We start from the raw sequence: 24516 nt of genomic DNA on the forward strand, positions 1-24516 counted from the left end.
GGGAATGAAGGTGAAGTGGGAGGGTGTGGTGTTGGAGATGTTTGCTTTGCCAGTAGGTCAGCTACAGATTTTATGAAGTGTTTGTTGAAGTTTTCAGCTGCTAGGGATGGAGGGGCATCTATTATGGGCAGTGTTCTTTATTTGTGCCTGGATTAAGTAGGGTTGATATGGAGTTACCATCATTTCTTTGGGATTAGTTTTGTGTTCATGTTGAAGGTGGGGAGTAGTAGGATATTTTCTTTGTTCACTAGCTTTTTTACATTGTTGCGGAGTTGTCTAAAATGGATGAGGTTTTCTGCACTTTTATTTTGCTTCTAGGTGTCCCAGGCTATGTCTTTGTTTCATAAGACTTTCACATGCTTTTGGTTAGCCATGGGACTGTATTTTAGGATGTTGAGTATATTTTTATTTTATTTTATTTGACATTTGTTTACCGGGAAAGTCCAACTGGGCGATAAAGAACCCATTTTCAGTGTGGGCCTGGGGAGAAAAGCTCTGTAAGACATAGAATAATAGATAAATTGATTAGTGTAGTAGTATAGACATATGCTTTCACTTAGCAGTAACTTAAATATTTAACAAAACAGTAGCACAAGTATTACAAATAGTTACAAGCATACACATTAAGAGTAACTAAAATATTCAACATAACAGTAGCATAAATATAACAAATGGTTACAAACATGATGGGTACAGTGAATTTTCAATTTAAAGTCTGTGCTAGTCACAGCATTTTGTACTGGGGTAGAAATTTGGGAAGGTGGTATATGTAGGAAGGTTGTATTTAAGTAAACCACTGCTTCATCAAGAGGAAGGTGATGTCCTTCAAGGATGCATCTGCAGTCATAACATATGGGTTGTCCTGCCTCAGGCAGCCCTTCGGTCAGCCGGATTCCAAAGTCTGGGTCTGGCCTCGGCTGATGTCGCACTTTCCCCGACGTCAGAGCTTCTGGGGTATAAAAGCATCAGCCGACGCCATTTTCCTCAGTCTTTCTTGCCGCGCGGTGCCCGAAGCAGAAGCAGTTCGCAAGTGCCGGTCGGTCAGATCCTGTGATAAGAAGAAATTCAGCTACCGAAGACTTCGAAAAAGCTAAGTACCCCGTTGGGGACTCTTTCTTGCCTCAGCCGATGTCAGATAAAGTAAATCATTGTTTAACTTGTGGGAAACAAATACCTCATAAGGATTTCCACTCTTACTGCCTCCCTTGCTTAGGCCCAGACCACGACGTCTCGGCCTGTTCAGCCTGTGCTTCCTTCAACCGACGAACTCTTAGACATCGGGCGGAGTTTGCAGAGGAATTCTTTGGGGCTAATTTCACATATAAGATGCCGTCGGATACTCCGACTTCGCATTTGGTGAAAAAACGGAAGGACAAGGACCGACACTTGCGGCCCGCGGTTTCGGCTGAAACCATGGTAAGGCCTACCGCGAGTGTCTCTGTTTCGGCCGAAACCGAGTCCTCGGAGCTTCCTTTAACCGAATCCAGTCAACCGACCACCGCGGCCCTGGAGGCCCCGGCTGAGTCGGCTACCGAGCTACCTACCGAATCCAGTGTCCAGGATATGTCCGACACCATACCTTTGGACAAATCTACTCCTGCACGTGGGGCAGCTAGACCCCCTGCTTCCATGTCCATTAAGGCCTTTTCCAGGGCTAAAGCTGCCAAACTTTCTAAAGCTTTGCCTCCCAAAACCACCTCCCAGAGGCCTTCTTCTTCCAGTTCTCAGATCCTCAGCCTTGCAGAGGATCTTATTTCTTTAATTAGAGGTTCCCAGCCTCACCCGGACAGGGGCTCTCACCCACCACCAGACAAAAGGCCCAGGACTGAGCCCTCTGACCTCCACTCTTCAGATGAGTCTACGGATGGATCTGAGTTAACAGACCACCAGGAGGAGGCTTATTCCCCCTATGAGGATTCTGATGCTGAAGAATCTATTCCTTCGGCCTCCCCTCCTGAAGAGTTTTCTTTTGGTGAGACTCTACATTCCATGAGAGAGCATTTTCAATGGCAGGGTCAGAAATTTTCTGATTCTAGAAAGAGATTAAGGACCTTTTTGCATTTGCCTCAACATAGGCCCTTAGCTATACCTCCTGTTTTGCATGTTATTGATGATGTGTACAATGATGTTAGTACAGCCCCTGATACTCTCCCCCGGCACCTTCCAAACCTGATAGATACTACAGGGTCCCGGATTCTCATTTCCATCTGTATAAGGCCCATTCCGCAGACCCAGACACCATTTCTCAGGGCCCTAAAGGGGTTGCAGCTGCCACTGCCAAAAATCCTCTCCCTTCTGAAAGGGAGTCTAGAGCTTTAGAGAGATGGGGAAAGAAGGTATATACTTCTGCAACTCTTTCTGTGAGGGCATTAAATTGTCAATTTCATATGATACAGTACCAAGAGTATTTGTTAGATGAACTGAATAAGAAACTTACTTCTTCTGAACCCCTTGACCGTAAATCCCTTCAGGACCTGGTACATAACTCACAGCAGGTTAGTAATCATTTCTTAAAGTGTGGTTATGATGTACTGGAGGCTTCATGTAGGTCAGCTATGACTGGGGCAGTTATTCGTAGGCATGCCTGGCTGAAGGAACAATCCCTGCCAGACCATGTTAAAGCTTAACTCCTGGATGCTCCAATGGAAAAACAAAAATTATTTGGCTTCTCGGCTCAGGAGGTCTTAAAGAAGTTTGAAGAAAAGGCTAAATCAGTGCAAACAGTTAAGGATTTTCTGCAAGTACAACCACCGAGATTCAGCAGAAACTGGCCTACTAAGAATTGGTCCTTTCCAGACTCAGAGCCCAGAGAGGCAGGAACAGGCATCCCAGAGGTAGAGGGCAAGCTAGGGGCTCCTACAGAGGCCGTCAGTGGCAGCCTACCAACCAGAGAGGTAGTGCAGCAACAACAACTACTACTCCAGGACAGACACAATGACTTCACTTTGATTCTGCCTACCAGGGCTCAATTGGAAGCACCCTTGGGCGGAAAGCTTTCTGTATTCTCAAAAAACTGGCATTATATTACAAGGGACACATGGACACTGCAAATAATAGACAAAGGATTCAGGTTCCACTTCCACACTTTGCCAACAAGAAACGGAATGCCAAACCTGCCACCAAATCAGAGGGCAGAGGCTTTAAAGCAGATCAACGACTTACTTCAAATGAAAGCCATAGAAAAGGTTCCTCTTTCAGAACAAGGTCAAGGATTCTACTCCAGACTATTCCTTGTTCCAAGAAAAGAAAATCAATGGAGGCCTATTCTCGACCTGTCCGCACTAAATACTTTCCTCATTGTGCCAAAATTCAAGATGCTGACCCTACAGCAACTTCTTCCCATGCTGGGCAAGGAGTCTTGGCTGGTGACTCTAGATCTCAAGGAGGCATACCTGCATGTCCCTATTCGACCAAGTTGCAGAAGACACCTCAGATTTCTTGCAGGATCAGAGCATTATCAATTCTCAGCATTGCCCTTTGGCTTACCTACTGCGCCCAGAGTATTCACGAAATGCCTGGCATCAGTAATTGCTCACTGCAGACTTCAGGGGATTCAAATCTACCCATATCTGGACGACTGCCTTATACAAGCGGACAACAAGGAAAATTTGATAAAGGACTTGGCATATGCCATCCACCTACTACAGGCCTTGGGATACACAGTCAACATCCAAAAATCAAGACTTGTTCCATCCCAAAGGATAACCTTCTTGGGTGCAGATCTAGACACAACCACCCAAATGGCCTTTCTCACAGAAGAAAAACAAAAACAACTTCTGGATTACTTCATGAATCTGACAAGACAAACTCAGCTAACTGCAAGGAAAATCCTGCAGGCCCTGGGTTGCATGGCATCCTGCATAATTCTGATTCCACAGGCCATGCTGCATATGAGAAAATTACAATGGTACCTAAGGAGTGTATGGTCTCAGCACAGTCACAGTTTAGAAGCTTTGATACCAATTATTCCTTGCCTTCAAAAGGAATTCCTGTGGTGGGCTCATGCCTGCCAGTCCAACAGAGGGTTGCCTTTCAACAAACCAAGAACAAAGCAAACCATCACCACGGACGCTTCGGACCGAGGATGGGGAGCACACATGGAGGGCAAATGTATCCAAGGCCTATGGTCTCAAGGACAGCTGCGCATGCACATAAACCAAAAGGAAATGCTGGCAGTGATACACGCAATCGAGGCCTTCAAACCTTTCCTCCATCAAGGTCACCTGTTAATAAGGACAGACAACACCACAGTTATGTGGTACATAAACAAGCAGGGAGGCACACATTCCTACCCCCTATGTAGACTGACTATGAATCTATGGGAGCTGTGCCTGAAACTCAATATCCAACTACAGTCCCAGTTTGTGCCAGGAAAAGAAAATGTACTGGCAGACAGCTTAAGCAGAACTACCATGGATGCACACGAATGGATGCTGCACCCAGATATCTTCCTACTCATAACAAAAGCATGGGGACAGCCGGAGATAGATTTGTTTGCTTCCCCCCACAACCATCAACTGAAGACATTCTGCTCAAGGACGTATCACCCAGAAGCTTGGAGGGTGGACTCCCTCTCTTTCAGCTGGAAAGCTCTAAAAGTATATGCCTTCCCACCTGTCCCATTAATGTCCAAGGTTTTACTGAAGATCAGGGCAGAACAGCCAAGAGTGATTCTGATAGCTCCAGACTGGCCAAGGCAGCACTGGTACCCACTACTGAGGAGCATGTCACAGGCGAAACGCAGAACAACTTCAAGATCTTGCATCCCAACTAGCAAACACTGCAACTAACTGCCTGGAAAATTCCATAAATCCCCCTCACAATAACTTATCACAGAGAATAAAGGACATTATTATGGAAACTCGACGGCCTTCCACAAGGAAGACATACTCAGCAAAATGGAAAAGATTTTTCATTTGGAGCACAACAAAAGGCTTAGATGTGACAGTGGCGACTATGACACATATTCTGGAATACTTAGCAGAATTGTTCCACAACGGCCTGTCCTATTCTTCCATAAAGATTCATGCCTCAGCAATTTCAGCAGAATACAATGTGGATCCACCTATCTTCTCACACCCTCTCCTCAGGCAATTTCTGAGAGGGATCAAAAACATCAATCCTCCAAGAAAACCCCCTTTACCTACTTAGGATCTCAACTTTGTGCTGGAAAAACTAACACTTCCTCCCTTTGAACCAGCAGCATCGGCGGATCTACAGTTTCTGTCTTGGAAAACTGCATTCCTTCTGGCCATAACTTCAGCAAGAAGAGTATCTGAGTTACAAGCTTTAATGGCAGTACAGCCATTTCTTATCTTCCATCAGGACAGAGTCTCCCTAAAAAACAATCCTACTTTTATGCCAAAGGTGGTATCTAGGGTATCCCTGAACCAAGCTATTCACTTGCCTACATTCTTCCCAAATCCACAAAACAGAGGGGAAAAGCTTCTACACACTCTGGATATACACAGACAACTACGCTACTACTTGAACAGAACTAAAAGTTTCAGAAAAACTGACCAACTCCTTGTAGCATATGCTGCTGGGGTACAAGGAAAGGCAATTTCCAAACAGACTATTTCAAAGTGGATAGGAAATTGCATTCGATTTTGTTACTCCTTTCATGGAAAGACAGTTCCTGCAAACATCAGGCCTCATTCAACAAGGGCCACAGCCACCACTACAGCCTTCCTAAAGAGGGGTGGCTACCAAGGACATTTTAGAAGCTGCTACATGGAGCTCCGTGCATACATTTGCCAATCATTACAATTTACCTTTATACTCCAGATCCAGAGCGGGTTTTGCTACAGCAGTCCTGCAAGGGATCTTAACTACACCATCCTTTTCTTAGTACCTCCTCCCCTAGATTGGCTATGGTATTCTACCCATATGTTATGACTGCAGATGCATCCTTGAAGGACATAGTACAGTTTTGTACCTACCATAAATGTAGATGTCCGATAGGTATGCATCTGCAGTCAGGGTTCCCCTCCCTCCTTCCCCTCTGTGGTATTCCTAGGGTACTTACCCCTCCATTAGCTAGCTGGGGGATCTATTATGGTGTATTTGTTTGTATATATATATATATATATATATATGTATATATTTTTTTGGAAAATGTTTGGAATTTTAATGCATTCCTCCAAATTTGGCCTTCCTAGAGGGCACCTGGCATCTGGGGCAAGAAACACTGAGGAAAATGGCGTCGGCTGATGCTTTTATACCCCAGAAGCTCTGACGTCGGGGAAAGTGCGACATCAGCTGAGGCCAGACCCAGACTTTGGAATCCGGCCGACCGAAGGGCTGCCTGAGGCAGGACAACCCATATGTTATGACTGCAGATGCATACCTATCGGACATCTACATTTATGGTAGGTACAAAACTGTACTTTTTTGGGGTGTCCCCGCTTTTTTTTTTTGTTTTGTAGATCATTAAATATTTGCTGACCTGAAATTAGATAAGTTACGGACTGATTTCACAGTATGCTTCTGGGATGGTGAGTGTTTGGCTGTCATGGCAAATATTAGTAGATGGTCGTTAAGGGAAATTGAAAGGGTGCCTGTGGTGGAAAAATTGGTTAGATGTGATAATGGGATCCAGTCTAGTGTAGATTGGTGAGTAAAATCTTTATTATACTTATCGGGGCTTTTTGAAGAAATAGAGGTTAATATTTATGGGTGAGTTAGATGCAGTAGTTTGCCAGTTTATATTTACATTTCTTATGACAATAGTTTCATGTTTGTTTGGGAGGTTCATGACAGGATATCTTCAAGAGCCAGTATATTGTGTTCTCAGGGGATTATACTACTATAATGTAGATTTGTTTGGTTTTGTTAAGGTTTTGGAAGGATATTAGTAGTTCAACATGAGAAAACTTTAAAAAAAAAATGTAAAAAGGTTTATAAAATATATTAGTAGTTCAGCATGAGAAAATTTGAAAAAAAAAACATACCTCCAAATCAGGTAATCCCAAACATCCTTGTTCTGTTAGAATGATCAACTTATCCCAATTGACTCTTGCCCTGTTCCCCTCCAAGATAAAATCCGTCAACTGTTTAGTAATTACTATCAACAACTTCTCTGGTTGAAAGAATTATGCCTGATCTGTGTATAAAACTAAAGTTACTAAAATTATTTTTACTGCTTGTGTTTTGCTATCCATATCCACTGGCAAGAACTTAAGGTTTCTCTGTTTTTTATTATCTTTTGTTTAATGTCTTCCCACATATCCTTAACTGCCATAACAGAATGCCTTTTAACCCATATGTCTAAATGCTTCATTTTATCATGTCCCCATAAATGTGGGTATTCTTGAACCAATTCATGTGTGGGTACATAGTTTACAGCTATAGCCTTTGTTTTATCTTCATTAATTTTATATCCACACAAAAAGTGAATCTTTTCAAAATGTTCCACAACACTGAGATGTCCTTTTCTGGTTCTGTCAGGTACAAAATAATATCTGCAAGTAAAACCAACTTTTTTTTTATTACCGTACCAGTTATATCCTTGAATTTCTGCATCCCTTATTTTCTTTGCCAGTGGATCTAAATATATATAAAGCAGGTAACAAAGGGGGAAGAGGACACTCCTGTCTGGTTCCTCTCTTCATAAACAATTTATCAGAGAGGTGCCCTCCCACTTTGATTTTTGATCCCTCATATATCCTCCTACTAAACCTTGTTATTGCATCAGGAAATCAAATTCTTCCATTGCCATACTCATAAAATCCTAGCTTATTCTGTTGAATGTTTTCTCTGCATCAAGACCCACCAGCAACGGCAGTGTTTTCTTACATTCGTCTTTCCTGTGGATCATCATTGTTTTATTAATGTTGTCAAATGTTTGCCTCCCCTCCAGAAAACCACATTGATCAATTTTAGCAACACCTTTACCAAACTTCTGGCTATTATAGACATAAACACATTATTTGAGAACTTGTGTGGACAATGACTTGTACTCATGGTTTAACATTGAAATAGGCCTATATGAAGTATATGAAGCTGGATCAGATGGGTCTTTACCATCATTAGGTATTACAGCCACCACAGCTTTTTTCCAGGATGCTGATGCTTCCCTGTCCTTTTAAAATATTGTTAAACAAAACCTTCTAAATCTTTATCACTTTCTGCCCTCCTAGCTTCCAAACATCCACCAGTCTACCATTTATTCCTGGAGAATTCCATGCAGATTGGTTATATACCATTTTTATCTCATCTTCTCCTCTCTTAACCGTTAATTGTTAAATATGTCATGTTAGAGGTAGATGAGGCTTTGTCTTCCAAAATATTTCCATTTGTGCTTTTTCTCAATTTCCCCACTTCTCTGCTTACACAAATTTTCATAAAATTTCCAAAATATCGCTAATATTTCTACAGGATCTGTGGTTATTTTTCTTGTTATAAGCTACCAACATGTGGCAACAACACATTCTACTTTGTGTTGCCTGAGTCTTTTTGCCCAAAATTTTTGTACTCTGGAGTTCTTATTAAAAAAAAATGTCAGTCTTTCTAAACTTATATTATCCATGTACTCCCTTATTTTCTGTTTATCACTGTGCAGTTGCACTTCTTGTTCTGTGAGATTCCCCTTGTACTGTAATATTTTGTCAGGCCTTCTGCGTAATTCTGGTTACTTCTTAACCATATCACTTTTTTCTTTTAATTCTGTCCTATTTTTAAACTGCGCTTTCATTTTATCCTACTCACTAGCTGTAACGTCTATAGTACTTTCTATTTTCTCTAATAAGGCCCAAATTATTTCCACTAACCAGTCCTTAAATTCCTGTCTTTTTAAACAGGTAGGAGGGAAAGCACCACTGTCTCATCTTTACTTCTTTATCCTGCATTTTTATTTTAGTAATTATTGGCACATAAATTGAAATAGTTATTGGATGTTTGCCAAAGTTCTCAACTAAATGCATATGTTCCAGTGAAATATAATTTGTGTAGTCTAGCCCAGTTATTGTACCTTAGGGAATAATAAGTAAATGCTCACCAAGTTCCTACTGCTGAATTCATGTCTTCCATCGGAAATATTTTCATACATTTCTTCAGAAATCTACCCTCCTTTGTTATATTTCCCTTCTAGGTCTCAAGGATGTCATCTCCATTGTTGCACATCAGTTTCCATTCCCCACCTTTAAGTAATATTCCCTGCCGAAAACTGATTGTTTCTCCCATTTTTAAGCTCCATAATAGCAGTTTTAGGTGGAATATAAATGCATGCCAGCAGAATCCTCGTCCCTTGCCAGTAGCCCCTCACTACCACATAATCTGCCATTATTTCCTTTTCCCCCTCTTCTTTTACTATTGGAGTTCCGTAGCAGTTAATATATGTATTCCTCATCTCCTTTGTCCCTGATATTCTGCAAAATATCCATTCTGAACTCATTTGTCAAATTCACATGGTCTGTTCTTTCCAAATGTATTTTCTGTAGAATTGCTATTTGCACTCTACATTTCTTAATGAAATTATTCTTTCCTTTTGTCTATACCTATGAGACCATTCACATTCCAAGATAATATGGAAAATGTTGCCATTATGATATGTCTTATATTCCCATCTGTTATATATGACAGCTTTTTTAAATTTCCAGGATTTGTGACGCTGTGGAATACAAAACCAGTTGCTTATTGTTATTTCATAAAATTCCAGTTGCTTATTGTTATTTCATAAAATTAATACAGTTCTAGTTTCTCTGATAAAGCAGAAAATCTCAGCTTTTCCTTATGTGCTCTGTCCTCTAATTCTACCAGTTTTGAAACCTGTCTTCTTGAACAGTCCCAAAGTCAACCAGCATTTTTTTCATTTTGAACTCTGATTTTTGTAGTTTTGTGTGTTTAAAACTTCTTCCATTTTTTCCAGTCATTTGTTATTTGACTTGATATACTGCTTTGCTGTTTAATTTTAATCAGTTCTGAGCACACTGACTTATTTTTTCCCAAAGATTACTGAAAGCCATGTCTAACACCAAAGCTGGAGCTTGAAATCCTTTTTGCTGAACAGCTGCATGATTTGTCCCAGTCATTGTTTTGTCTTCACCTTTTTTAGTTGATTTTCTTTCTAGCTCTCACAGTTTCTTGTTTGCTGGCATCCAGGCAGTGTACTCACTAGCCAGTAACTGAATTTACTAAAAGTGACAAGAGTTCCTGGCCCATGTCTTTTAGTGGTTTTCATACTGGGAGAGCTGAAGTTAAGCTGTTGATCAGTGTGCAGCCATCTTGCAAAAGTAGTAGAAGATCGTATGTATCCAGATGGAAAAGATTTTCTATTTGCTGCCACAAGAGATGACTTGATTCTTATCAGTTAGAGAACACCCTCTGTCATGCAATACTTGTGTGAGCTGCTCAGTTTAGGCCTGTTATACACTTCAGTCAAGGTACATTTCAGCCATCACAGCCAGTTTTCCTTTGGATACACCTCTTTTATCATGTTCTGAGGTCAGGCAATTCCTAGAAGGTGTCCTGCACATCAGAAAACCCAGAAAAAGCATTCCGTTTCCATGGGACCTGAATTTTATGCTTGAAAAGTTGACTACGCCACCTTTTGAGCTAGCTTCTTTAAATATTTGTACATGGAAAATAGTTGTCCTTGTTGTTCTGACTTCTGCCGAGAGTATGAGTTACATGCCTTTATATCTGTCTTTTGGTAGCTTTTCCGTAAGGATAGAGTTTATCTTGGAGATGATCCATCTTTTATATGCAAAGTGATCACTGAAATGTCCCTGAACCAATCTATTCAACTTTTTTGCATTTTTTTTCCTAATACTCAAAAATGGTAAAAATATTCTGTTTGCACAAGGCAAAGGCAATTAGAAAAGCTGATCTGTTGTTCATCTCCTTTGATGGTAAAAGCTAGATCTTCCAGTATCCAAACAATTTCCTGTTGGCTATCCCTTGCTTTCTCCTTTTGCTATTTATTTTTTCATGATTAGTCTCTCTTAAGTAGCATCAAAGCTCATTCTACAAGAGCTGTGGCATCTTCTTTGGTCATTTTCAAGGGCCTAGACTCCAAATCCCTTTCAGAGGTGGCTACTTGGTCCTCTGTTCACACCTTTACAAAACATTACAAAGTAGGTACTTCCTCCAGAATCATGCCTGATTGTTGCCAAATGTGTGGGTTGCTGGACTCTAGTTCTGCGTGTGCAGTTGTGTGGGGTTAGGGTTAGGTTATGGGACAGACTGTGGGTGTGTCTGTGTGTCTGTGCGCACCTGTGTGCATCTGTGTGCGCCTGTGTGCGTCTGTGTGTCTGTGCAGAAGCTCCCTGCCCTGTCCACATTAGTAATGCATGCTAACCCTGTCCTCAACACTAACATGCATCTTAACTTAAAACCCCCTTCTCATAACACCACCAGTATTCAGATAAATTTGAGCTAAATGAGGTTTGGTTATAGGTAGTGTATCAGAAAAGGAAATTTGTTTTCAGTTTCGATATATTGAGTGTAATATAATTTATAATCTCCATGATAAATTTAGTGCCTCGTACCAGATATCTGATGTGGTCAGCAGTGGACCCTTCAAACTCAGTGGTGTCAGATGTCCAGTCCATTGTCACACGGTGAAGATTCAAAGGAATGCAGTTATCTTCTCTGGTTACACCCCCAGCCTTACAGTGGTCAATACCTTTCAGCTTCTCACTCCCTTGGTGACAGTCCTCATGGACACTTTAGCCCTGGGATAGGGAGTCTTTGTTAGGTGGGTAACTGCCCAGTCCCACCTTCAGGCCAATCTGCTCATCCAATATGTTGAAGATGAGAGCTGTACTGCTTACCATGTAGTTCTTTCAAGACTCCCTTTCTCACTGTGATATTACCTTCCACATGGGCAATGTGACTCTGATATGATACATAAACAAGTATGAATGGTACACATTCTGTACCTCCCTTCAAGAAGCTGTGGGGTTGTGCGAATAAATTATGATGCCAAACTTCATTGTAAAGTGACTAATTTCCCTGAAAGCACCAATTCACTAGTGAACATGCTCAGCTGAAGCTTGCTGTTATGTTACAAGTGGTCCCTAAGGTTGCCAGTTTCACCATAGATATTCTGTTGCTAGGGGAAGTCTTTGTGACCTTTTTATTTAACTGACCAGCTCCAAGTGCAGCAGCTTATAATCTCAGATAGTCAATCTAGGCAGTGACCCAGGGATGAATTGGTGTGGAAATGACCCCAAGATTCCTTTATACCCTTTCTGCAGCTCCCCTTAATCCCAAGTTTCTTCATAAAATGAAGGGAAACAAGCCCAAAGTCGTCCTTATAGTCATGTTTTGTTGTCAACAGGTATGGTTCCCCCCTCCCCAAATGTGGTCTTATCTTTTGGCGAAATCCTTGTGTTTGAACCTCTCCATAACTGTCTTCTCTCAACTGGATTATGTGTGTTACTGCTTAGTTTTTCTATTTCTGTTAATAGCTAGGGACATTATGTACCACCGTAGAGATATCAAGATCTTTACCTCTGCCCAGAGACCCACTACCATAAGAGCAATAAGATATGTTTTGCAGTTAGGGCTGTCACAGTGAACACTGCAAAGTTGAAAATGGAGCCTTTAAAAACTGTCACCTTAGTAGGCTGTCTTGTAGACACTGTCACCTTTTCTGCACTATTTCTAGTCATTTTGGGGTACCTTGCACATATTTGTCATAATGGGCATAGCTATTCTTTAAATCCATGTCTCCACTATTTCTCACTTTCACTGAGGTTCTTGCAAAATGACCTCAACTTCATGGCTTAGTGGGATAAAACCATGACTGCACTCCAGATTACCTTGTTTGAATAATAGCATGAGCAGTGGAAGGACCAGGTGGGGTAAAGAGGAATAGGTGGCCAGTGCTACTTCACCCATCCTTAGAGGGAGGGAGGCAGGCATCTTGGCTGACGTAATTGGAAACTTCTGCAGGAATGCAGATATTTTGCTGCAGTGTGAAGTGACTAGCATGTTAGTGCTGCAAGTGATGTGCCTCTTGCTTTGGAGGTTGTGCATCTCCTGTGGTAACTCTTATGGAGAAGACTGGCTGCCAAGTGGGTGGGGATAGAACACTTTGTAGAATCTGCAGACTGGCTTGCTCCCTAGCGCTGACTGTCACCTGCAGAATGGAATGAATGGTCTGGAGAGCTCAATCTGTGATGGAGAAATTAATGGGTCAGTTCTGTGCAGATAGGAGAACCATTTGGGCTGATCCTTTAGACCAAAATAAAATGCTGTTGCAATACTTTATTGACCTCTTTTAAGGTTTGTGTAGCCTTTCTAATGGACTTATTTCTCTTCTGACCTCTTTTCAAAACACTAGTGCCACTGTAGGATTTTAGTTTTATGTTAAGAATTAACTTTGACCTATTAAGTCTTCCTCTTCTGATTAACAAAATATTTTGTTATGAAATACTTTATTTCTGGTGGCCATAACTTCAGCCAGAAAGAGCTCAGAAATACAATAATAGTGGAAAATAATAATAATTATAATAATAGAAATGATGGTGCAGTAGAAAAAATATTTATTAAAACTTGGTGCTTCTGTCCACATAGATCTTCCAGAAAAAAATCTCAGAAGTTTAATCCTTACGTGTAGACCCCCTCACACACACACACACACACACACACACACACACACACACACACACACACACACACACACACACACACACACTGGTTTTCACAGGGCATTATTGTCTGAAGGACACACCTTACATTTATACTGAAAGTAGCCATGGATCAGAATTTGAACTAGGGTATGATTCTCTCTTTTTTTTGCAAAATGTTCCAAACTACTCCTTTCAGAAAGGATCTTGTTATTATCCTATGCTTTAAAGAAATTAGGCACCAAAGTTTCAAAGGTTACTGTGTGTGTGTGTGTGTGTGTGTGTGTGTGTGTGTGTGGGGGGCTCTGAGAGTGCATTATATGCTGAAATAGTAAACATGGAAAATCTGATTTTCAGGTCCACAGCACATTCAACCAGACAAAAGCATAGCTAGTTCAGCCAGTGCCTTAGACTGGTACTATGAACCAGAACCCCACACCCTCAGCTCTTCATGTGAAGAAGCTGATCACTACATTGTAAGCAGTCTGCTTATTACAGTTAGATGCATCTCTACCCCAAGTCTTCCACTGAAGAGCAAAAAAAAAAAAAAATGTTGTTGCTTTTGCTGACACACCAACCAGGTGGTCAGATGTATGACATACACACATACTCCCTCCTGCCACAGCCATTCAGCTCCTGTTTCTGTGCCCTGCCCCCAACCCTCCAACATATTTTGTTAAAAAAAAGTCTCCTTTTAAACTGTAGTAAACAATTTGCTATAAATGTGGCAGACATTTGCTAGAGTGTATACCTTGTCTGCAAGGAGTGCTACTATACATATATATATATATATATATATATATATGTGTGTGTGTGTGTGTGTGTGTGTGTAATATGTGTATATGTATAAAAGTTCTTCTTTATAAACTTTGTGGCAGACAGTTGCTGTAGTTTATACCCTGTCTGCATGGAGTGTTACAGCACTTGGGTTTTAGTTATAATTTTTTTTTTACTTTTAAACTGTAGCAAGCTGCTTACTATAACGTAGCATGCAGTTACTGCAGTTTAGACCACACTTGGAATGCTACAGCACTCAGGTTTCTCCACAAATGCATTACTTGTTTCTAAAAGCCTGTACTGCATTAAAGAGGGATTGGGATTGGCTGATTACTCTGCCCAACACTTTGAGCCCGGGTCAGTTGCCCTTTCGTCCCACCCTAGTTATGCTACTAGATTGAAAGAAAAATGACTATGTGTCGGGCATATTTCACGAATGCTGCTCTAGACAAAAATGTGTGCGGCTATGATATGGGTTTCTCCCCATTCTTTCAGATACTTCTAGTTGAATGTGATCTTAAGGTATGTGTTTTGCTTCAAAGCCCCCATCTTGAGGAAATCTTTCATGATCCAGTCATGTACGTCAAGCTGGGGATTCCATCCTGTAGTCTGAGAGGATAGATGAAGCCTCCTGGATGCCACCATTATGCCCTTTCCATAATGATAGGTTGGTATGATCCAACTCCATCCTCTCGAACATACCTACCATCCTTCTCTCAGCCTGCTGTCACTATTTTAGTAGCATTTATTTGTTGAGCTGGGCTTCTTGGTCATTATAGGGGAGCATGGTGCATTTTGGCTTGAGGGGAGCTGGGACTACATAAAGTTTTCTATTTGCTGAGCTAACTTGAACCTGTGACTAGTTTCTTTAGATTGAAGAGGATAGATTCAGGTTTTCTAGACATGTCATTGTGGTAGTTACCAACCTTTAATAAATCATAAATGAGCAGGAATTCTGTGATTAAATCATTTAGTATGCAGGTATTACTAAGGGTCTGTTGTGATCAGTGCATGTACCCATTTACTAGGATAAAGGAAAAAAAAGTTGTCTGTGGTTCTCTTCAAGGAGACTTGCATACCGTCATACCAGTATATGACTGTTGCTTAAGATGGACTTTATTGTCTAGCAGTGCTACTTCCTGAGACTTGAACAAGCTTTACAACTGTCAACAGTCGTCAGGATCCTAAGTACGCTATCACTATTACCATGGACAAGTAGAAGTTCTTAAGAAAGTCATCACTTGTGCTTATGTGAACAATCTCCCCAGGTCCACACATTCCTCTTTTGTTTTCCTTTTGTGATAGAGCAGATGTTCTTCGTGTTTCACTGTTGCCGTCATTACATTTGCTTGCAGGTAGCCCTCAGTCAGCCTGATTAACAAAGTCTTGGGTCCTGCATCGGTTGCTGTCCCTTCTTCCATGACGTCAGGTCGTCAGGGGTATAAAACATGCAGCTGATGCGATTACATCAGTCTTTTTAGCCGTGCGGTGCCGAAGCAGAAGCAATTCGCAAGTGCCGGTCGGCCGACTCCTGAAATTTTCCTTTTCGAGTTTCAGAACCGAAGTCTTCAACTAAAGCTAAGTACCCCATTGGGGAAACTTTTTCTTGCTCCTTACCGATATCAGTAATAGTTAATTGCATTACTTGTGGAAAGCAAATACCTCATAAGGATTTTCATTCGTACTGTATTCCTTGCCTAGGCTCTGACCACAACGTACCTTGCTGTCGGTTTTGTGCTTTATTTAATCAGCGCACTGTCTGTCATCGGTATATTTTCACCTCTAAATATTTCGGTTCGTAGTTTAATTATCCAGAAATGTCGTCGGTTAGCCATCCGACTACCAGGATTCCGAAAAAAACGCAAAGATAAAGACAGAGACAGGCCGCCAAGGTCCAAAACTGCCGACGACACTTCTACTAAGCCAGTTAGCCGGTATTCAGTGAGGTGCTTTCGCAGCCCTTGATACCCGCTACTTCTGATTTGCAGGCCTCTACTAAGACCCATTTGGAGTCTGGTATGCCGCGAGATGTTTCAACTATGGAACCTGCGCATGTCTCTACCTTGGATGGGTCCGGAGCCGCTGTGCAGGCACCAGCATCTGAGGGTGTATTCAGGCCTACGGACTTGCATATTAAACCGCCTCCTTCGCTTAGGCCTAAATCTTGAACCATGCCTAAAAAACCGACACCCAGGTCACATGCTCAGGCCTCTATGCCTAAAAAACAAATGATAAGAATGGCTAAAGATCTAATAACTCTAATCAGGGGTAGCCAACCCCCCCCCCCTTTCTAAGAGGCTAGGACCGAAGTGGTTTATGAATCTTTTGACCAAGATTCTGTTTTTTCTGATTCTTCTGATGATCTGGATTTGCCCTTATCTACTTATGAGGATTCTGATGCAGAGGACTCCATTCCCTCTGCTTCCCCTACAGAGGATTTTTCTTTTGGGGAAACCTTACATGCTCTAAGGGAGCATTTCCACTGGGAAAGGCAGGATTTTTCTGATTCAAAAAAAGAGGCTTAGGGATTTCTTGCTCCTACCTCAGTATAGGCCTTTAGCTATTCCTCCTGTACTAGACATTGCTGATTATGCTTTTTCGGAATCTAGTTTGGTCCCTGATTCCTTGCCTCCTGCTCCCAGAAAACCAGACAGATACTACAGGGTCCCTGAGTCACACAAGTTCCTTTTTAAAAATCCTACTGTAGATCCAGAGACTATTTCACAGGAGCCCAAGGGCATTAAGGCTTCTACTGCTAAAAATCCTTCCCCTTCTGATAGAGACTCCAGGGTGCTGGATAGATGGGGTAAGAAGGTTTTACACGTCTGTAACCTTGGCCATTAGTTCTTTAAACTGCCAGTTTCATATGTTAAAGTATCAGCAACATGTTATTGGATTGCTTAAATAGAAAATGATGTTGATTCTTGACTGTGTGGAAAATAAAGAATTACAGGATTTAATGCATTCTGCTGAACAAGTTGGAAAACATACTTTGCAATGTGGTTTTGATTCATTAGAGGCCTCTTGCAGGGCCACTGTTACTGGGTCTGTGCTCAGAAGGCATGCTTGGCTTAAGGAGCAATCTTTGCCTGATCATGTTAAAGCTAAATTGTTGGATGCTCCCTTAAATCAGGACTGCCTGTTTGGCAACAAGGCTGAGGAAGTCCTTAAAAAGATGGAAGATAAAGCTAAATCTATGCAAATTGTTAAAGATTTCTTACAAGTTCAGCCTCCTAGATTTAGTAGGCACTGGCCCTCTAAGAATTGGTCCTTTCCAGCCCCTTCCAGGTCTTCTCAGGCCAAACCCAGACACAGCAAAAAACCCAGGTTTCAGTCCCTGGGGACACACAGGACTAAGCAGTGGGGGGCCTCCACTTCCAAATCTGGGAGTAGTAAGACACCCCATGGTAAACTGTCTCAATGACTTCCTTTTTAAAATTTCCAAGCACTTATCAACTGACTGCCCCTTTGGGGGGAAAGATTGCTCTTCATGCAAAGAACTGGGAACTCGTTAGCCAGGACAATGGGGGTTTTAAATATAGTGTCCCAGGAATACAGATTTCACTTCCACACATCATCAACACCGAGCGGGTGGCCAGACCTACCCCCAAATCAATGGGCAGAAGCCCAACAACAAGTACTTTCTCACTTAAGCATGGGGGCTATTCATCTGGTACCAGAAGAGGAAAAGGGACAAGGTTTCTTCTCAGGACTTTTCCTGTTACCCAGAAAAGACAATTCATGGTGTCCTATCCTGGAACTGTCTACTCTAAACACCTTTTTGGGGATTCCAAAATTCAAGATGCTGACTCTTCACCAATTACTTCTTATGCTAGGCAAAGATGTCTGGTTGGCAACACTAGATTTAAAAGAAGCATACCTGCACATCCCAAGCAGGGAATTTGCAGAAGATACCTACGCTTCAAAGCAGGCTACACGCACTATCAGTTCTCTGCACTGCCCTTTGGCTTATCTACTGTGCCCAGGGTATTCACAAAGTGCCTAGCTCCAGTTATTGCATTTTGCAGGCAAAGAAATATTCAAATATACCCATACCTGGATGATTGTCTAATTCAGGCAGAAAGCCAGGACATACTTTTGAATCATCTGGCCTTTGTACAAAGGGTACTAACTTGTCTGGGGTACACTACACCATGAACAAAAAGAAATCACACCTGGTACCCTATCAACAAATTATATTCCTGGGAGCAAACTTGAATACAACTTCCCAGATGGGCCTACCTCACGCCGGAGAAACAAATTCATTTGACAACCTACTTCAAACAAGTGGCCACAAAAACCCTGCTATCTGCAAGACAAATACTGCAAGCCTTGGGGTTCATGGCCTCCCGCATTCTTCTAATTCCATATGCAAGACTGCATATGAGGAAACTACAGTGGTATTTAAAAAGCCTATGGTGTCATCATTCTCAGGATCTAGAAGCATTGATTCCTATCATACCTTGCCTATGCCTAGAGTTCCTTTGGTGGGCAGAGGCCTGCCACCAAAACAAGGGACTACCTTTCACACCACCCCCTGCCATCCAAACCCTAACAACAAACTCATCAGACTATGCATGGGGGGGCTCACCTGGCAGGGAAGTGCATTCAGGACAAATGGAACCCAAGCCAAATGCACCTGCATATCAGTCAAAAAGAAATGTTAGCTGTACAGAATGCTCTGACAACCTTCAAGGACCACATTCTTCCAGGACAACTAATTTTAAAGATGGACGACACCACTGTTATGTGGTACATAAACAAGCAGGGGGGTACACATTCTTACCCCCTCTGCAGACTAGCCATGGCATTGTGGAACACAGCCTTGAGCTACCAAGTGCACCTACAAGCTCAATTCCTGCCATGAAAGTTAAATACACTGGTAGATGGACTAAGCAGAAACCTCATGGACCCACACGAGTGGAAACTGGAACCAAGGATTTTCAACATGTTGACAAGCAAATGGGGGAGCCCAGATGTAGACCTGTTTGCCTCTCCCCAGAACTACCAATTGGACAAATTCTGCACACGGACTCCCCACAAACAAGCCTGGAAAGTGGATGCTCTGTCCTTTAACTGGAAAAACCTATCAGTCTATGCCTTCCCCCCTCTGCCTCTGCTCTCCAAAGTACTACTAAAAATCAAACGGGACAAACCAAGGATGATTTTAATTGCTCCAGACTGGCCACGCCAACACTGGTACCCACTCCTGCGCAGTGTGTCATTGTTTTCCACATGGTACCTGCCTCAGACTGCTTCCCTGTTGTCTCAGCAGGAGAATCAGATTCTGCACCCTCAGCTTCTAACACTGAACCTTGCAGCCTGGCTAATTACATAATCGCTTCTTTACCATCCCTCCGTAAACCTGTGATATCATTTTAGAGGCAAGGAAGCCTAACACTATAAAATCCTATGGTGAAAAATGGAAAAGATTATGTTCCTGGAACCAATCTCAAGGGATGAGCACAGCAGCGCCCAATTTACCTCAGATTTTACAATACTTAACTGAGATGCTTCACAAGGGCCTGTCGTTTTCCTCCATTAAAATCCACGCCTCAGCCATTTCAGCTCATTATAACACAGAACCCCCCCCCCCTTCTCTCATCCACTGCTCAAGTAGTTCCTCAGAGGGGCCAAAAATTTGAGACCACCCAGGAGATCTCCAACCCCAGCCTGGGACCTTAACTTTGTTTGAGAGAAACTCACTCTGCCTCCTTTCGAGCCAGCTGCTACTGTAGACTTAAAATTTATTTCTTGGAAAACAGCTTTCCTTTTAGCAATCACTTCAGCTAGAAGGGTATCTGAATTACAGGCCTTTATGGCAGTGGAGCCTTTCATCATCTTTCATGCAGACAGGGTGTCCCTCAGAACCAATCCATCCTTCATGTCCAAGGTGGTATCCAGTGAGGCTCTTAATCAGTCCATTCATTTGACAACCTTCTTTTCCAATCCACAGAACAAAGGGGAACGGATACTGCATTCCTTTGATGTGCACAGACAACTCAGATTCTATTTGGACAGGACTAAATCTCAAAAGAAATCTGAACTGCTGGTAGCATTTGCTGCAGGGGCAGAGGGGAAGGCTATTTCAAAGCAAACCATTTCTAAATGGATAGGCCATTGCATTCATTTCTGCTATAAGCACCATGGAAAACCTATCCACCAGGGGATCAGACCTCACTCCACAAGGGCTGCATCTACCTCTACAGCCTTTCTCAGAGGCGTCCCTACCAGGGATATCCTAGAAGCTGCTACCTGGTCTGTACATACTTTCACCAAGCATTACCATTTACCAATTTTCTCTAAATCCAGAGCTGGCTTTGCCACTGCAGTCTTGCAGGGCCTTATAGTTGGTCCTAATGCTATCTAAATTCCTCCTCCCAACCACAGCTTTGGGAATCTACCCAAATGTAATGACTGCAACAGTGAAACACGAAGAACATAGTACAGTTGTGTACACTTACCATAAATGTAGATGTTCGAGTGTATTCACTGTTGCAGTCCTGGTTACCCTCCCTCCAGCCCCCTAACTTCTTTTGGCTATACCTCTGCTTTCCTTTACTATGCTTAAAAGCCTTTTTGGTGTATTAGCTTTTTTGTTGGAGGTATATCTTTGTACTTTTATATTTAATTGCTCCCCATTAGGGGGGCACCTGACAATCTGGGGCAAGAAAAACTGATGTAATGGCATCAGTTGCATGTTTTATACCCCTGACGACCTGACGTCATGGAAGAAGGGACAGCAACCAACGCAGGACCCAAGACTTTGTTAATCAGGCCGACTGAGGACTACCTGCAAGCAGATAACCTAAATGTAGTGACTGCAACAGTGAATACACTCATACATGTACATTTATGGTAAGTGTACACAACTGTACTTTATTTGTCCCTTTATGTTCTATGATGTCTAGTGTCTACTTGGTGCATTTGCTGTTATCCTAAGACGTTGTCCTATTGATAGTAGTGGGCATGTATTTCACCATCCTTTCCATCTTCTGTGATTTTCCTAGCTCAACTACTAAGTTCCTTAACGGTCATTTTCCCCATGTGAGGTCTTGTACAAGCTGTGGTTGATCTCCATAATGGATTATTCTAACATCCTCTTTAAACTGTTGTTATTTCCTGAATGGTGCTTGAGCTGTAACACGGTGAGCCTCCTTTAAACCATAGAAAGGTACTTCGTCCACCATTATATGTCGTATGTCAAACTCTGTTAATAATTTGTGGTGGTAACAAACTTGAGTTTGTTCTTAATTTGGGTTTCCTAATGCAAATAAATAAAATACCACACTGCAAATGCATTTAAAATACCCATAGTTTTGGCTTTGTGTAGTGTTATTGTACTGTTACTTTGCAATCGGCTACATATCCAATTGGCTTTTCATTTTACATTTATCTTAGTACCATACAAAATATCAGCAGGCAGATAATGCTGTAAAGTACATCACATTTTCTAACTTGCATGGTTTTCCCTGAAGCAGGCCCAGGCCTCCCTATAGAGCTGATTTGAAAAACTGTGTAAAGGACCCATTTTTTTCTGGAATAGCAGAAGTGTCCAGAAACACAGCTTAAGGCACATATATTTGTCCTACCACTACCCAACATGCCTACAATGGGAAGTGCCCAGAAACACAGCTTAAGGCATACATCTTTGTCCTACCTCTACCCAACATGCCTACAGTGGGTTTAATGACTTTTTCATGGTGTTTTCTCAGGTGTCAGTGAAGACCTGATTGATTAGTTAGGAGAAAGATTTCCCATTTCTTTTTCTGGGTCCGTATTGACAATCCTGTTCAGCTAAGAGAAGCGTCTGCAGCTTTAATAATGTTTCCCCAAAGCTTCTTGCTTCACAGCTAATGCATTGAGTCAACAACCTCATCTGGCCTTGTCTTTTTGTTTTTTTTTGTCTGTGCTTCTCCTTTGAGGTTTAGGTACTTTCTATTATCCTTGATAGAAGCCATAGTCATCCTTCTCTTCAAGAAACCTTCCCTAGACTCCTACTTCTTTGATAGTAACCACCCAGTCTCTTACCTTTTTTCTTGGATAAGGTTTTTGGAAAGGTCTTATACCAGCAACATGAGAATTATTTAACAGTCATTGGGCTAATGGACCCCTTTCCGTCTGTAAATAACAAAAGCGCTAAATTAAAATACGTTGGTGTGGTTCCAGTTTCGTGGTTATTCTTTGTTATTTACTGGTTAGTGTGTTTCGTTTGTATTCTCAGTTTTTATCCCTTTCAGACTGGCTTTTGCACTCGCCATATTACTGAGACTGCCCCTATTCATATAGCCAGTGTGATAATGGCACAGGGATGATGGTACTGTTCTGTACTGACCCTCCTGGAGCTGTCAAACATTTGATACCATAAACCATGGCTTTTTTGATAAAGCATTTACATACCTGCTGTGGTGTATGTACTATGGTCTTACAGTGGTTCATTATCTTGCCTCTCAGGCCTTGCTCGGAAGGTTTCTTCTGAAACTAATACTTGTTCTTCCTACTCTCCCAAGTGTGAAGTATCACAACCTCAGTCTTAGGCCCGTTACTATTTACAGTTTATATGCTTCCATTGGGAGATCTCATTAGGGAGAGAAGTTTAGTGTATTACAGTTGCACTCTTCGTTTTACCATTCTTTCCCATAGGAAGGTATGGCAGGTGTGCATACCACCACTGACCACCTTGATTCAATACACTTTTGGCTTAGCTTTGATTGGCTGAAACTTAGGCCATGTCATTTCATGCTAACTTGAGGGAATCTTCTGCCCCAACCTTCCCAAACTCTAATAATTTGTGGTGGTAACAAACTTAAGTTTGTTCTTAAGGTGTGTAATTTTGGTATAATCCTGGACTGCAGCCATAAACATGGGGACTGATTATCTGCTTTCATAAAATCATCTTGTTTCCATATGCACAAGACCTTCAGGATATGTGTAAGACCTTCAGGATTAAGTATTTCTTACCTCATACTGATCTCTTAGCTGCTGGTCATTCCTTGTCTCTTCCAGGCTTGACTGCTGCAGTGCCCAATACGTGGGACATACCAAGACTGAGGTTAATTGTATTAAAATGGAGTATAATTCTGCTACTAACTGGTACACCCTGTTACCATCGTGTTATGCTTGTTCTGTACAGTCAACACTGGCTTCGGCTCCATTACAGAATGATTTGCAAGGTCTTAGTGTTAACTTGGATCCCAGAGCCAGTTATGCCTTATTGCCGTACTTGGGCCTTGGACTTAATTTCCCTTGGGGTGCCTGTGGTTCCACAGACGCAATGAGAATCATTTGGTATTTATTCATTTGCCTTTCAGGCTCCATGCTTATGGAAGTTTCTGCCTAGCTGGTTTTTGGGAGTGTCCTTTCTAGGCTAGTGTCTATAAGTCACTAGCCAAGCCAGAAATAGACCAAGACCACAGAATTCAGAAGCTACTAAGAAGCATATAACAGCTGACCTGCTAGATCAACTTACCTTGAAAATGGATGGCGCTGGAGGGTCAGGCCAAAACATGGCTGGTGCTGGGAGCCAAGGGGGGGTAAGTTACAGCAGCTAGGATGGCACTGAAACCCAGGAGAAGGCCCAAGTGCAGCTATCACATGTGCAAATCTTGGTGGCGGTAATTATTCAAAGAAGAACTTTGAAGGCCAATATGGAGAAGAGTTCCATGGGAACAGCAGTCGAATAGGAGTATACGAGTCCTGAGAAATAGGACAGCACAATTCTGTCTCACCCTCAGCCAATCAATTAAGTCAAGAGTGGAGTTGATGGCACCTTGCTGCATCCAGTGTGGGATCTACTGAGGGAGGTGCGAGGAAGTTCCAGCAGTGGTATATGAAGCAGGGATAGAGGTCATGGGAGGCTGTCAATTTTTATTTCATGCAGAAGAGGTACTAAGTTTCTTGTTTTGAATTGTATAAAGTATAATTGAGGAATGTAGAGATGTGGATCTGTGGGAGAGGGATTGGGAGAAGCATGGCTATTTGATAGGGAAGAGCAAGCTGGAGAAACTGGACATGAAGTCTGAGGGAGATGATGCAAGTGTTGCTGCTGTTAGGTTATTTTGAATATCCCTCTCTATGAGATGATCAGGTTTTTCCAGAACTGTTTTAGTGATTTAGCTAAGGATGTTTTGCATGGCATTTATATTGAGGTTTTGCATGTTTT

General features: G+C 42.0%; 1 protein-coding gene across 5 annotated transcripts in view; it reads left to right on the plus strand.

Moving 5' to 3' along the window:
• The window catches only part of PDZD11 (PDZ domain containing 11), a 723877-nt gene that overhangs the window by 614350 nt on the left and 85011 nt on the right, over positions 1-24516 (plus strand). The window lies entirely within an intron of this gene.

The sequence above is a fragment of the Protopterus annectens genome, chromosome 15.part0 (genome assembly GCF_019279795.1).
Source record: "Protopterus annectens isolate FY-2018-M chromosome 15.part0, PAN1.0, whole genome shotgun sequence".
NCBI lineage: Eukaryota > Metazoa > Chordata > Ceratodontiformes > Protopteridae > Protopterus > Protopterus annectens.